Genomic DNA, 12929 nt, shown 5'->3' with positions numbered 1-12929 from the left:
CCCCCACAAATCGCACACCGCTGGTTATGACCTATCACCCATCCCTTGAACCTGTACGGAAAATCCTCAAAAAATTGCAACCCATATTAGGAAAAGACCCTATTCTTAAAAAGATCTTCCCAGAGCCACCCATCCTAGCCTTCAGACAAGCACCGAACCTCGCCAACCTCATCACCAGAAGCAAACTTCCTCAAGCCCAGAACACACCAAAAGGATCCAGACCGTGCCAGAACAAGAAATGCAAAACCTGCCCCCACATCTCCACCACCCCCACTATTACTACACCCCACAACAGAGCCATCAGCATCCCAGGATCTTACAGCTGCACCTCCAGAAATGTGATATACCTCATCCAATGCACCAAATGCCCTGATGGAAAATACGTAGGAGAGACCAGACAACAACTGCGCACCAGGATGAATGCACACCGGAAATCCATCAAAGACAGAAAGACCCAATTACCGGTGGGGGCACATTTCTCACAGGAGGGCCACTCTCTCTCCAATCTCTCAGTCCTGATCCTCAAGGGAAACTTACACCACACGTCCCAGAGACGAGCCTATGAACTCCATTTCATCAACCTGCTGGATACTAGAGATCAGGGACTAAACATAGACATTGGATTTTTGACACATTACAATCTGCCTGGCATCTGACTCCCCAGCCCAGCCCAGCCCAGCCCCTGGCTTCTTTACTTTTCATTCCATGCAGGGAGAGCACACACCGACTGCTGAAACTTCCTTAGCCTGACAAAGGGTTTTTGAACCCGAAAGCTTGCTTAATAACTATTCTCCAACCAATTGGGTTGGTCTAATAAAAGATATCAAATTCACCCAAGGAACCTTGTCTGCCTAATGTTGAGGGAAGAATTCCTGCCTGTTGGAGGGGAGCCAGGGCTGTGGGGAGGAGAGTGGGAGACAGAGAGAGAGGGGAAAAAAAAACTTCATGAGAGCCGACATCTCCTTTCCCTCCCCGTCTAGTCCTGCGATTACTTTAATTCCAGCCAGCAATTTTTCACAGGCAAGTAATCTAATTGTGACTGTAAGTGAAGCTAATTAAGGTGCAGGTACTTAAAACCAAATTGAATCCTGTGTACAGCGGAGCAAGGGACGGGTCATCGAGAGCAAGTAAGGGGGAAATCAATGAGAGACTGAAATAAACACAGTGCAGGAAAGAGAGATGAAGCTAAGCACACCTGAGACTGCTTTGCTGGGCTGAGAGGTGTCGGGGAGAGAGAGCGTGCACAGGAGTCTCCCGGGATATGAGTACTTCCAGGTGAAAAGGGACAAGCGTGCAGCGAGGAGGTCTATTTTGGGGAAATCAGGACTGGAGGCTCACAAAGCAAGAGGAAGAGCATTACTGTTGAGAAACAGAGCAAACGGGGGGAGGAGAAACTGCAGGTAAGGGAACGTGTTTGCCTTATTCCATCACCTACATGCTGTAGGCCAAACTTTGCCGGGAGCCATGTTGTTGTGCTAAGGATTGAAGACAAATTAGGATTTCACACCGGACTAATCTGACGGATCATTTCATTTCCATTCACCCCACCCCTTAACTAAATAGTCTGAAATCCTAATTTACCGAACACATAAGCAATGCCAATATTTTCGCAAAGCTTTGAATGCAACACTTAACCTTTAAGCAAGCCCTAACAGTCCATATAGCTATTCTTACAAGAGCCTTCGGATGGATGCAGCAAGTTCAGCTGGCCAGGCATCCATCACCACACGTCAAGTCAAGTTAGAGGCTGCTGCAACCGCTGGGGCACCTTAGCAGCTGTAACAACCCTTCTAGGTTAGTTGAGTTGCTTTGCATCACTGGCGATTCTTCGGGCAATGACCTGGGGGTACCCATCTCCTCGCCAGGTATGGACAGCCGTTGGCTCACAGGGAGCTCATCTGTGCTGTTGACAGGTCTTGTTTGTAGTGTCCACACACCCGTCTTACCCAGGCAAGCCCAGGTCAGGGTGCCGGTTTAGTTGCTAACAACCCAGCTGTGAAACAGGCTGTACTGGTTTACATGGTACCGATGGCAGTCCAAGAGAGGCCTGGCTTGACAAGGAGGTTGTCCCCCCCCGACCCCACTTAAGTCTTTTTCCTTGGGTTTTTATATACTTTTTTTTGTGGCTCTCTTCCATCTGTCATACATATCCACAGTGGTCGTTCCTGTTAGACTGAGACTGCCATCTGAACCCTGCTGTCTCGGGCTGCCTCCACGTCCTCTTTTAACTTTTTCACTGACCCAAGTTATACAGAGGTCACTCTAAACCGTGACCTGCTTGCCCTGCTTTTACTGGTGTTCAGTTAGTTGTGTCAAGACAAAATGGCATTACTCATGCTAAGCTCTTTGCTGAAGTAGCTTTCAGGCCCACAACTTGCATCTGGGAGAACCTGGCACAAACCATGGGAGGCCCGAGGAAACGGGGAGTTTTGCTCGGTGCCAACCATGGTGTTAGTTGTGGCGTGTTAATGGTGCACCTGCCACATACCCACTTCTCTCTCCGCTCCCTCGCTTCCCATCCGCTCAGCTGAGCCCGTTTCTCAACTTACATCTGATGGTTTATTTTTGTTCTCTGTCTCCTTCTTCGTATCCTTTTTCTTCCTCTCCTCCTTTTCTTCCATCCTGTTCCTATCGATCTGCTGAGTAATTGGAGAGGCATTGAATTCAGGACAGGAATAGATGCGAGAGAGCCCTTGGCCAGAGCTAGGGGCACAAGGGAGGGAAGTGGAAAGACCCTTTCCCTGCATCGGGCTCCGCTCACAGCTTTGTTCTCCGCTCAGCCAAGCAACCAGTCAAAGGAGCCTCTTGCGATTCAAAGAACAAGGCTCCTCGGGGCATTTCCTGGGTGCAGCTGGGATCAACAGGCAGGGAGGGTGCTTCCATCACGCTGCAGCTCTTCGGAGCGATTTTCCCCCCTTTCTAACATCAGGCAGAGCACTGTGCACTGGGGCACACGCTCTCACAGAGGTATTAATAAGCTGTAATTGAAGTTAATGTGGCGTGGCCAGGACACGTGGAACCAGTTATGAGAAAGCAGACTGGGGGAAGCAAATCAATTGTAGGCTCATGATTAAGATTTCTCTTTCCTCCTCCCCTCCCCGGCCTCCTTCTCCTCCTCCCTCAGTCTGTCTGTCTTTCCAGCCCTAAGTAATCCCCCGGGGAAAAATATGGAAAGTAAGCTGCAAGCACATTACTTATATTACAAATCACACATGAGAAGTAAGCTTAGGGAATAATAATGCCTCAGCTCCTGGCCCTTCGTCAGGCCAAGGATTAACTAATTAGAAGGGATGATTTTCAGTCCTATTTGTTTTCCTCTCCCCTTCTCCATGATCTGTTTTTATTTTTATTTTTTTCCTGTGGGCTTTTAATTTATTTATTTATTTAATCTCCTCCTCCTCCCCACCCTCTCCTGGTGCTTTGCTTTCTAATTTTCTCCCCCATGGTTTTGTGGTGCTGCGAGGTTCACGCTTTCTCGCATGGATTCCCTGCCGGGAATGCATTTCTCTCTGCATAAATAAGAGCAAAGAGTTTGTTGCAGCAAGCCAGAACTCAAGCCCATTATCCTGTCCCCAGCCACAGCCGGTACCCAAAGCTTCCAACTCCTTCTGCCCAGGGATCCCCATCAATGCATCTGGCTAATTGTCTGGTTGCATGCAAGGGGATTTTCTTTCTGTCTTCAAGCATGATACTCAAGGATACTAGGGGTTTCCAGAGACACAGTATCGCCCTCTGCTCAGCTGGTTTGCCACATGTGATTTTTGTCTAGAATTTGGGGGTTGCGGACCTTGGCTGGAACTGTGCAATTGGGTGCACCTGTGTGAAATGAGTTGTGTGTGGTCTCGGCCTCTTTCCTACTGCTTGGCTACACTCAATTTTCTGCCTGTTTAGAAATTTGCAGGAGACCCTCTAGATGTGCTTTTGGTCATCTTCCAGGGGGTAATGCTATTTGATTTTTTTGGTTGGCAGCGGACACGTCCTGTGGAGGGCAGGGCAGCATATGCATCAGTGAACCGCAAGGAAAATACACGACAGCCGGGCAAAGGAGCTTGATAGGGGTGGCTTCCCTCGCATGAGATGCTGCTACCGAGTGCCACTGGCTTGCCCTCAAGCGCTGCCACACACTCGCAGTTCCCAGGGAGCATAGCGCACATGTCACCCACCTTTCCTACAGGTTCCAAAATAGTTATTCATGTTTCCCCGAGAGCCAAGATCAGTTGAAATGCCGACTTCCTCAGGGACGGAAAGGAAAGCATAGCATACATGTCACCCACATCCCAGTAGGTAACAGCCTCCTTGGTTTCCAGGATTGCCCCTCAGCTGGCCAGTCTGCTCTGATAATCCCGTGCTTCTCCCATGGATCCCATTGGCTGAGCCCACCCCCCGAAACACTGGAGCAGAGGGATATGGGGGGGATTTCTTTTTTTGACCTGGCTTACATTGAAATTAGGTGTAGCTGGGGAGGAATCTTGCCCGTTGTCTGATAGCTAAATTAAGTTACTCGCTCACAGCAGCTGGTTGCTGATCTCTCCACATGACTCTTAAAAGCTATTATTCTAAAAGGCTGCAAAGCAAAGCTGAGTCCTAGGAGCCTGGCAGTAGGGGAAGGAAGCAGCGAGAGACGCACACCACAAAGCTCCTCCCTTGTCCACGCACAAGTGACACATTGTCAATATGAGAAGACAGATACCCAAGGTCCTATTACCTGCTTCTGGCTTAATTTTATGATGGTTTTTTACCCCCGTTTTGCGCCACGTTGTGTCTGGCCCTGAGCAGATAATAGAATTTCATCAATAGACTGAGGCGGTGATGTATGTTAAAGCACTTAATATAAAGAGACTTCTACAGGAGCCCAAATTCAATTTGGCCAATGAACTCAATTGCAGGCATTATTGCATTCCAGGAGAAAGGCCAGAGAGCATTTATACACATTACTCTGCAAATATTTATGTTTGCATATCCCTGCTGTGTCCTCCCCACCCAGCCCTCCCCTTCTGTTCCCTAATCCCATATCTACGATTTTTTTTTTTCATAAAGGTTGCTTTGAATGTAAATAATGTTCCACAAGTCAGCAGTATTTCAACAGCTGGCGAATGTCAACTTATTATAAATAAATTGCCGTACCCACCGGAGTGGCTAAGTGCTCTCTTCACCTTGGCATCTTTTAGATGGGGATCTGGGTTAGCAAGAGCAGACAGTGAATTTCTAAGGGTAGCAAGAATCATTCCCTGCCCTCCCAGCCGCTTCTGGCACAACTCACCAGACCATGATGCCATCTCTGGGGCACTAAGATCTTCGTGGAGAGTAGCGCTCACGGAGGCAGGGAAGATGGGAAGCATCTAGAGGATGTTCTTGATCAGTCCAATGCTTTGTACCACAAAGCTGGGCATGGCAGCTGTCTTATGTAGTGTCCTGTATCTTGAGGCTGCCATGACTTGGCTCGTATGATATTAGCTTGTCTTATGTAGAGCAACAAAGCATGGGTCAAGACCTGAATTTTTCAAGAGCTGAGGGTGCGGTTTGCACGGTAAAGAAGTGGCGACATCCAGAGCAGGGTCCAAACTTCCCCAGGACAAGGCAGTGACCGAGTTCAGCTCCCATCTCATCAGCCCCATGTCTAGTCCTGTGATGCATCACTTAGAGGGACGGACCTCATCTTGAACCCTGCTGGATCCACCTGGGGGAAAGTTTCAGACAGAGAGAGTTTATTAAAACAACACAAAACAAAAAAGAAACACCACTATTTTCAAACCCCAAAGTTTCCTCCTTTTGTATCAAAACCAGGTTCCCAGCCTAAAAATCTTTATTACTATTTTTGAAAAAATAGCAAAACAATACCCCAGAGAAAATATTTAATGCTTGAAAGATTTGGGGGGGGGCAACATTTAGTGAGAAATAAAGAACATGTTCATTTTGGGCTGACCCAAGCCAGGCATTTTAGGATTTGCCTTTTGGTCTCCAAACAGCACATGCAGTCACTCACAAGCTCTGCTCCTGGCAGTAGAGCGAGAGCAGCTTTCTGTACCTCACTGGTCCTTGGCTGGGCTCCTAATTTAGCCTCTGATGTTTTCCTAGCTATCCCAGACAGTGAGGAACCTACTTAAGTTTTTCCCTGGGATTAGACTCCAAACTGAACACCTATCCAGGAAAGCAGGATGCTCTCTCAGTTCTCAGCTCATTACAAACCATTTCAGTAGCTTCCCCAGGCGCAGATGGAGTGCAAAGACACCCTCTCCCCGGCAGCGTCCATTGCCTTTTGTCCAGACTGGCTGCGATACTGGTGAAATATTTGCCTGGCGCTTTCCTGATCTGTCAAAACAGTTGCAGAGAACGAGGTAACAATGGGGTTAACCATGAGCACCGTGCTGCCAAAGTGCTGCGTGTTAGCAGAAGCTGCGGATGACAATACGGGGTGGGGGAAAATAGTTATTCATGTTTCCCCGAGAGCCAAGATCAGTTGAAATGCCGACTTCCTCAGGGACAGAAAGGAAAGAGCTCCCTTCAAATGCATAGTCCCAGGAGACTCATTAAAAGCTCATCAATTATAGTGAGAGCAAACAATTCAGTGGAAAGCGATCAGAATCCTTCCCTGGGATGGCAGCCATTAGCAGCATCCCACTCGTGTGACGAGTTTCCCCAGTGCCAGCTATGACAAGCAGGATGGGAGCGGAGATTTACACGAGGAGGCATTTTGTTGCAGACTCTAGGGATGTTTAACTGAGGGCTAACACTGGGGTGGGAGAAAGGAGAAGGTCCAGATGGTCCCTGATCCCAAATCGATGAGGAACGGAGCACAGGAGAGCTCTCCATCTTTACCCTGAGAGGCCATTTGCCTTGGCAGTACAGGACTTGGGCATGATGCATTTATCCCATAAAATCCTCAAGCCGATACCACAGTGACTGACTTGAATCCAGCGCAAGTTACCCTGGGAAGAATCAAAGCTAAAACTACATCTGTGCGAGCTACCCCAGGACAAGGGTTGTGTCTGCAGCTATTTCGGCATGGCTGGTTTATGCAGACGGACAGTTTTACCTGTTTCCTGCTGCTACCTAGCGGCAAGGTGCAGTAATAGCAATAGCTGATCATCTGCCTGCTCCAGAGGCCGGTATGATTTACAATGATGTACAAAAAACAGCATGACTTGCACCAGTGCGAATGTGACATGCAGGCCCAGATCATCCACTGGAGAGCATACTGAGACATCTGGAGTAGGTGCTGAGCAAAGTCACAGGGCAGAGATCATCTCGGACTGCCGACGGGGTCTACAAGGAAGAGCTGGAGGAGCTTACTTTCTCCCTGGCTTCCCTTCTCATGCGTGCCAGCCACTGCCTCTCTGCATAGACCAGATCCTGCATGAGTCTTGCATGGAAGTGTGCGTGTCAGTCTCAGGTGGGCAGGACAGGGTAGGCACTGGCAGCCACTATGCGTCAAGTCCCATGAGCTCAAGGAAACTTGAGCAGCTTCTGCTGGCCTCTTGCTTAGGGAGCATTTCCCCCCCCCCCCAGCATGGCACCACCATGCTAGAACGCAGGACTAGGAGTCCCCAGATCAACCCCTGAGGACTCCCTGTGGGGATTTGGGGAGGAGGCTGATGGTCACTTAACCTCACAGTGCCTCTCTGAGCATCCTAAGGGGTCCTTGTCCCCTTGTTACAGGTTGGGAACCTGAGGCAGAGAGAAGTAATCACACATGAGGATTCCTGGACTCACAAGGACTCTAAGTGAGCCTAGTTTTAAAAATTATTTATCTTTTAATGTTATTATGGTAAGGAAAGGCCAAAGGCAGCAGTTGCCTTCTCCCTCTTGCAGCCATGCTGGAGGCATGCTGCTCTTACCTGCCAGTTGTATCGTCCTTAGGCACCTTACGCATGGTGCTGCCCCATCCCTCGTGCAGGAGCTCAGCGATGGTGCACGTCTCTAGTTGAGAGCTGCTGCTGACCTCCAGAATGTGGATGCGGAGAAAGAGAGGTGACTAGGGAAGGCTCTCTGCAACTGCAAGCAATGCCTGTGTCCCTGTAGGCTTGGCCCGGGGCTCCGTGATTCTTTTCGTGTCCAGACCCTGGCAGCTTCCTGCCACGCTCCTTCCAAAGGAAGTGGATGGCTAAGCGGCCTGCATTAGAAACAAATAGGTAGATGCACCTATAACAAAAGCAGGGGCCAATTCCTCCAGCATTTGTGCCTAGAGCTGGGGAATGCTGTTTGACAGCCTTCGATGTACCCACAGCATCGACTGTCTCCCCCAGATGCTGCCCTGACTCTGTGGCTTATCCAGTCCTTGACCTCTCCTGCTCATGCTGCCTCCTCTGCTGGTTCTGGTCTGGGAGGCGCATACCCACATGGAACTGAACTTGGACCCAAACTTATTTTGCTCAACAACTGGCAGATGCTACCCGTTGCCGAGACCTGAACCAGCAAACAATGGGTTCTCTCCCTTTTCCAGCCCTCGGGCCAGGCAGCCTGTACTGCAGTAAGGATTTTATGATGGTTGGAAGAGAGAGGAGTGGGAGCAAGCCTGGAAATAGCCAGGGGCATTGCTGGACCACACTGTCCATCCCACTTCTACCATTTAAGCCTTATCATTTAATCCCCTTTCAGGAAATGGCTGGATGCCAGAGGAAGACCAGCAGGAACAAGCAGAACTTGCAGCCAAAGCCTGCGGGGCTGGGCTAATGTTATTTTCCCCATTCTCCACCAGCTGGATCTTGGCTAGAGAAAGACGTGCCCCACACTCTGCCAAGATGAAGTGTGTGTGTCCTTGTTCTGGAGGCATAACAATGAGGGGAGGAGAAGTCATCTTAGCACAGTCAAGCCTGAGGAAGGAGTTAAAAGAGGACCCAGGGTGGGGTCCTGGGTGGCACACGGGGTACCAGGGCTGGGAGTGGAAGCATTTGCTCTGGGCAGCAGTCACCCAATAGGAATGGCAGGCCGGGCTGCCTGAAGCCGCTCGACTGTTCATTATTAAATAATGCAACCTGATTGATTGGTCTGAAAAGTGCTGTGTTGTGGGGTCAGGCTGCTCAGGTTAGAGTTTTCTGGTTAGATTGATGATTCTCGAAGGTCGAATTCAGAAAGCAATTCCCTGGCAGCATTGATCCTTTGGATGCAGAGAACTTTTTTTGCGCTGTGGCTGGGGCCGGGCAGTGAGAAGAGCTGACCTGGGCCTGGACGGGGAGGGCGACAGGCTGCCGCTGTTTCCTCTATATTTAATTTTCCTTGTTTACACGGCTGAGAAGCACAGTGCCCAATCATCGCTACGTGCTCTGAAAGCGCGGCATGCTGGAGCATGCTGCTGTGGCTGGTCCAAGGAGCCTGTCCGGCATCGCCCTGGCCCCGCAGACAGGCAGAAGAAGGTAACCAGCACTTTCCTAGGGGCAGTCAGAGAGCTCCAAGGAACCTCCCTCATTGCTAGTGCCTGACTGCTTTCCATCCTCCTTGGCTACAGAGCTGTGCAGGGCCACAGCCCCCTCGCTCCCTGTTGGGACCCAACTTCATCCTCTTTGTAGGGGCTGGAAGTCAGGCTGGGTCCTGCTGTGGAGCAGAGCTGTTGTAAGAGGCCTGCAAGGTTCAGATGCCATGCCCTAGGGTCAGGAGCTCTGCAAGGAAACACCATGTTGAGCCCTATTTGCTCCCAGAGGTGGTGGAAGGGATATCCAGAGCAGTGGGCTCCAGCATTGCTTGAGGCTGTGGGGGGAGACGCCGGGAGGAGCAGGGGAGAGACACCGACCCTGCAAAACAGCAGGAGAGGCTCCTCTGGGGTTAATAAAAAGCCCAGTGTCGCCCGGAGCAGACTCTGGCAGCTCAGCAGTGCCTTTCCACCATAAGAAGGGGCAGACCGCTCGCCAGGGAGTTACAGGCCAGCGGCTCTGAATAAGCCTAGTTAGCCTCTGCTGCTCCCGCGGAAAGGCAGCTGATGGCGAACAGCCTCCTGCCTAGAGGAAGGCTGTGAAGCGTGAGGAAGCTGCTACACTTCAGACCCGAGTGGACTCGCCTGCCCTCTCAATACAACAGCGTTTCTATGAGCGACTGTGCTGGGTTGAGAGACCCGTGCCTGGTAGCGGCTTCCAGTCCCCGTGGCCGGTGGTGGCGGAGCGCGTGGCCAAGCAGGGGCGCCCCGCTACCGCCTCCTGAAAGTGTTTCCAAGGAGTTCATTGAGCGTTGCACCCCCTGCGCGGGGAGGTACCTGGCCTGCTTGCTCCACCCGAACCTGGGGCAGCGGTGCCAACACAACCCAAGCGCCGTCCCTCCCCATCCTCCACTCCGACTATGCTGGGGTCTTCTGGGCTTGAATTAGGAAGAGGGAAATGCCCTTTGCTCCATTCTCCTCCGTAAGGCTGAAGCACTGTCGGCACACGCGGTCACTCGCCCTCCATCTCCCATAGGCCATGCTGGCCCACATATGTAATCCTAGCTTGGCGTGCTGGCTTTTTTGTCATGGATGCCAAGGTGGCATCACAGAGGCCGTTGCTCCCATTAGGAAGGCATGAGCAGCGCTCTGTCTCCCAGATGCCTTTTTTCGCAGACCGAGGTCTGGCCCAGCTCAGCAGTGGTGAGGATGCAACCTGCTTTAACCTGCTATCTCCCTTGCCTTCCCCAGCCACCCCCAGCCCTCCTCCTCCCTTTGCTAATCTTGAAGCAAGAGGGAGGCAGCGTTCTGTAGAGTCTAAATAATTCAGAGTCAGGCTCCACAGCACCCGAGTGCTGGTCATTGCCTATTCAAAAGGTTAGACCAGCAGCACAGAAATCCTTCTCCCTCCGAGTTGGAGGGATGAACCCAGCGCAGCTGGGGTGTGGGGACCCTCATTTGTGTGCTCTGGCCAAGGCCACTTCCATTAACAAGCTCTGATCTGCACTCCGGTCCCCAGAGTATTTCAGCGCTGCAGTTGTTAGCGCTCTCAGCCGTGGCCCGGCAGCCTCCGGGCTCACACCGTGCACGGCGCTAGGCAGCCTGTGCTCCTGAGACCAAGTGTGCTCCTGCACCTCCCTTCTAGAGAGGCCGTTTTCCCTTCCCTGTGGGGAGGTCAGAGATAAGCAAGCATCGTGCAATGGGGCAGAGGGACTCTGGACCCAGGTTTTGCTTGGTTTGTGAGAATAAAAGAGTTTGCCAGGAATAAGAACAAAAATATCTCCCGAGGGAAGCTGTCTAGCCACACGCAAATAGATGCACAGTAGGGACAGACTCACTGGATCCAAGATGCGGGGGTGGGAGTCTCTGGAGCTCCCCAGGAAACTTCCCTTCCAGGAGTATTCACAGCCTTTCCTGGAGCTTTTTCTCTTGACCAGCTGTAGCGCCGCTGAAGAAGATGATAGCATTGCAGGCTGACGTCCTCTCCATCTGCAGAACGGATACAGCACAGGCAGGACTGCCACTACTGGCACGCTCCCCCAACCTCATCAATGGGCCTGATTTTCCGCCCTCTTCCACCTTGGACTCATTTGCACCTGTAAAAATGGAGAGCTCCCCGGTTAGACTTCTCCACGTAATGATGCAGATGGCTGCCCTGTCACACGTGTGCAAATGGTTAACTTGGGGCGTCAGGCAATGAAGAAACAAGCCACTGCAGCTCAACCCTAACCTAGGAGGACGGCTTCCAAAATAAGAGGAGAGTTTAGTTTTTGTAGCTTCTAGGTCTAACGGACTGAGCAGGGGCCTCCGAGCCATGTGTTTTAATCTCGGCTCTGACTCTGTCAACTGCTGTGACTCTCTAGACCGAGCCTGTCTTAGGGGTGGGTGACACGGGCAACTGCCCAGGGTGCTGTGGTCAGGGGGGCACCACACACACACACATGTGCATGCGAGCAACCTGCACTCAGAGCAATGCCGATCTCCAGCCCAGGCAGGAGGCACAGTGCCCAGCTCAGCCCAAGCTGCCCCTGCCTCCAGTGGGGATGCAATGGCGGTTTGCCCACTAAGACGTGAGCTGGGACCCACCGACGTCACTTCAGGCAGAGCATCGCTAGCCATCGGCTGGTTACAACTTCTAGGCAAGGGGCTGGGCTGCATGCCACTTAGTAGCCTCAAGGTGAGACGTTCCACGTGGCATCACCAGTCCACCGCCTGAAGGAAACGCTGTGAATTTTAGCTCATGGCTCAGCAATCGTCGTTCCCATTAAAATAAACACAGCCCGTTCCCCTATGATCCTCATCGCCCAAGAGCAGCAACTTTCAACAGAAGAAAGTAAATGTCTAAATGCTCCCCAGATGAATCCCAGAGTCAGCCTTTCCCATCCTCTGCTCAAAGCTTGGGCAAAATATGAGAAGCTCTTTGTGGGGTTTGGGTGAATCAATGAATGAATGTGTGGAGGGTGTGTTTAATTGCAGCGTGCCTTGCATCAGGGATGAAAGGAATTTGCTGGAGTCAGCCTAGTACTAGGCAAGTGATTGTCAGCTTCACCAGTAGCAATCATCTTTCAAGGCTAAATGCAGCCCTGACTTTTACTGCTTTCCGTTCGGTGGAACTCAGTGGTGTTGCATGGGGGATGAGTCAGTGCAGAATTTAGACCCGAGCGTTTGTCAAATGCCTCCACAAATGCGAGGACCTCAAAGCACACTGTGAATGCATCTCAGGACATCGTCTGGGAGAAAGGCTTCAGTGCTCGCCTTTTCCTGATGAGAAAAGCAAGCCATAGAAGGGGAGCAAAAAGTTCAAGCTTGGATGCTTCAACTCAGCTATCTAAATTCAAATGTAGGCACCTAAACAAAAGGAGCAATAGGAGCCTAAAATGTAGTGGCTCAGTGAGTGACCTGACTTCTAGATCCTTCATTTTAGCAGGATGAGTTGCAACACTTCCCAGTCACATTTTCAAGCTGGCATATCGGCCTCTGTCTCAATCAGATGGATAAAGCAGGATACGACTCTCACTGGACTATCCGCCACAGAACGATGCCGTGTCATCACTCAAATGATGTCATAACTCAAATGCCAGGTGCA

The 12929-nt window shown here is 51.1% G+C and overlaps 1 protein-coding gene across 1 annotated transcript in view; it reads left to right on the top strand.

Annotated features, from left to right (window-relative positions):
• Nucleotides 1–12929, top strand: part of NTNG2 (netrin G2) — a 69709-nt gene that overhangs the window by 32512 nt on the left and 24268 nt on the right.

This window comes from Alligator sinensis, unplaced genomic scaffold, assembly GCF_000455745.1.
Source record: "Alligator sinensis unplaced genomic scaffold, ASM45574v1 scaffold829_1, whole genome shotgun sequence".
Classification (NCBI taxonomy): Eukaryota; Metazoa; Chordata; order Crocodylia; family Alligatoridae; genus Alligator; species Alligator sinensis.
This window is presented reverse-complemented; position numbering and strand designations above follow the sequence as displayed.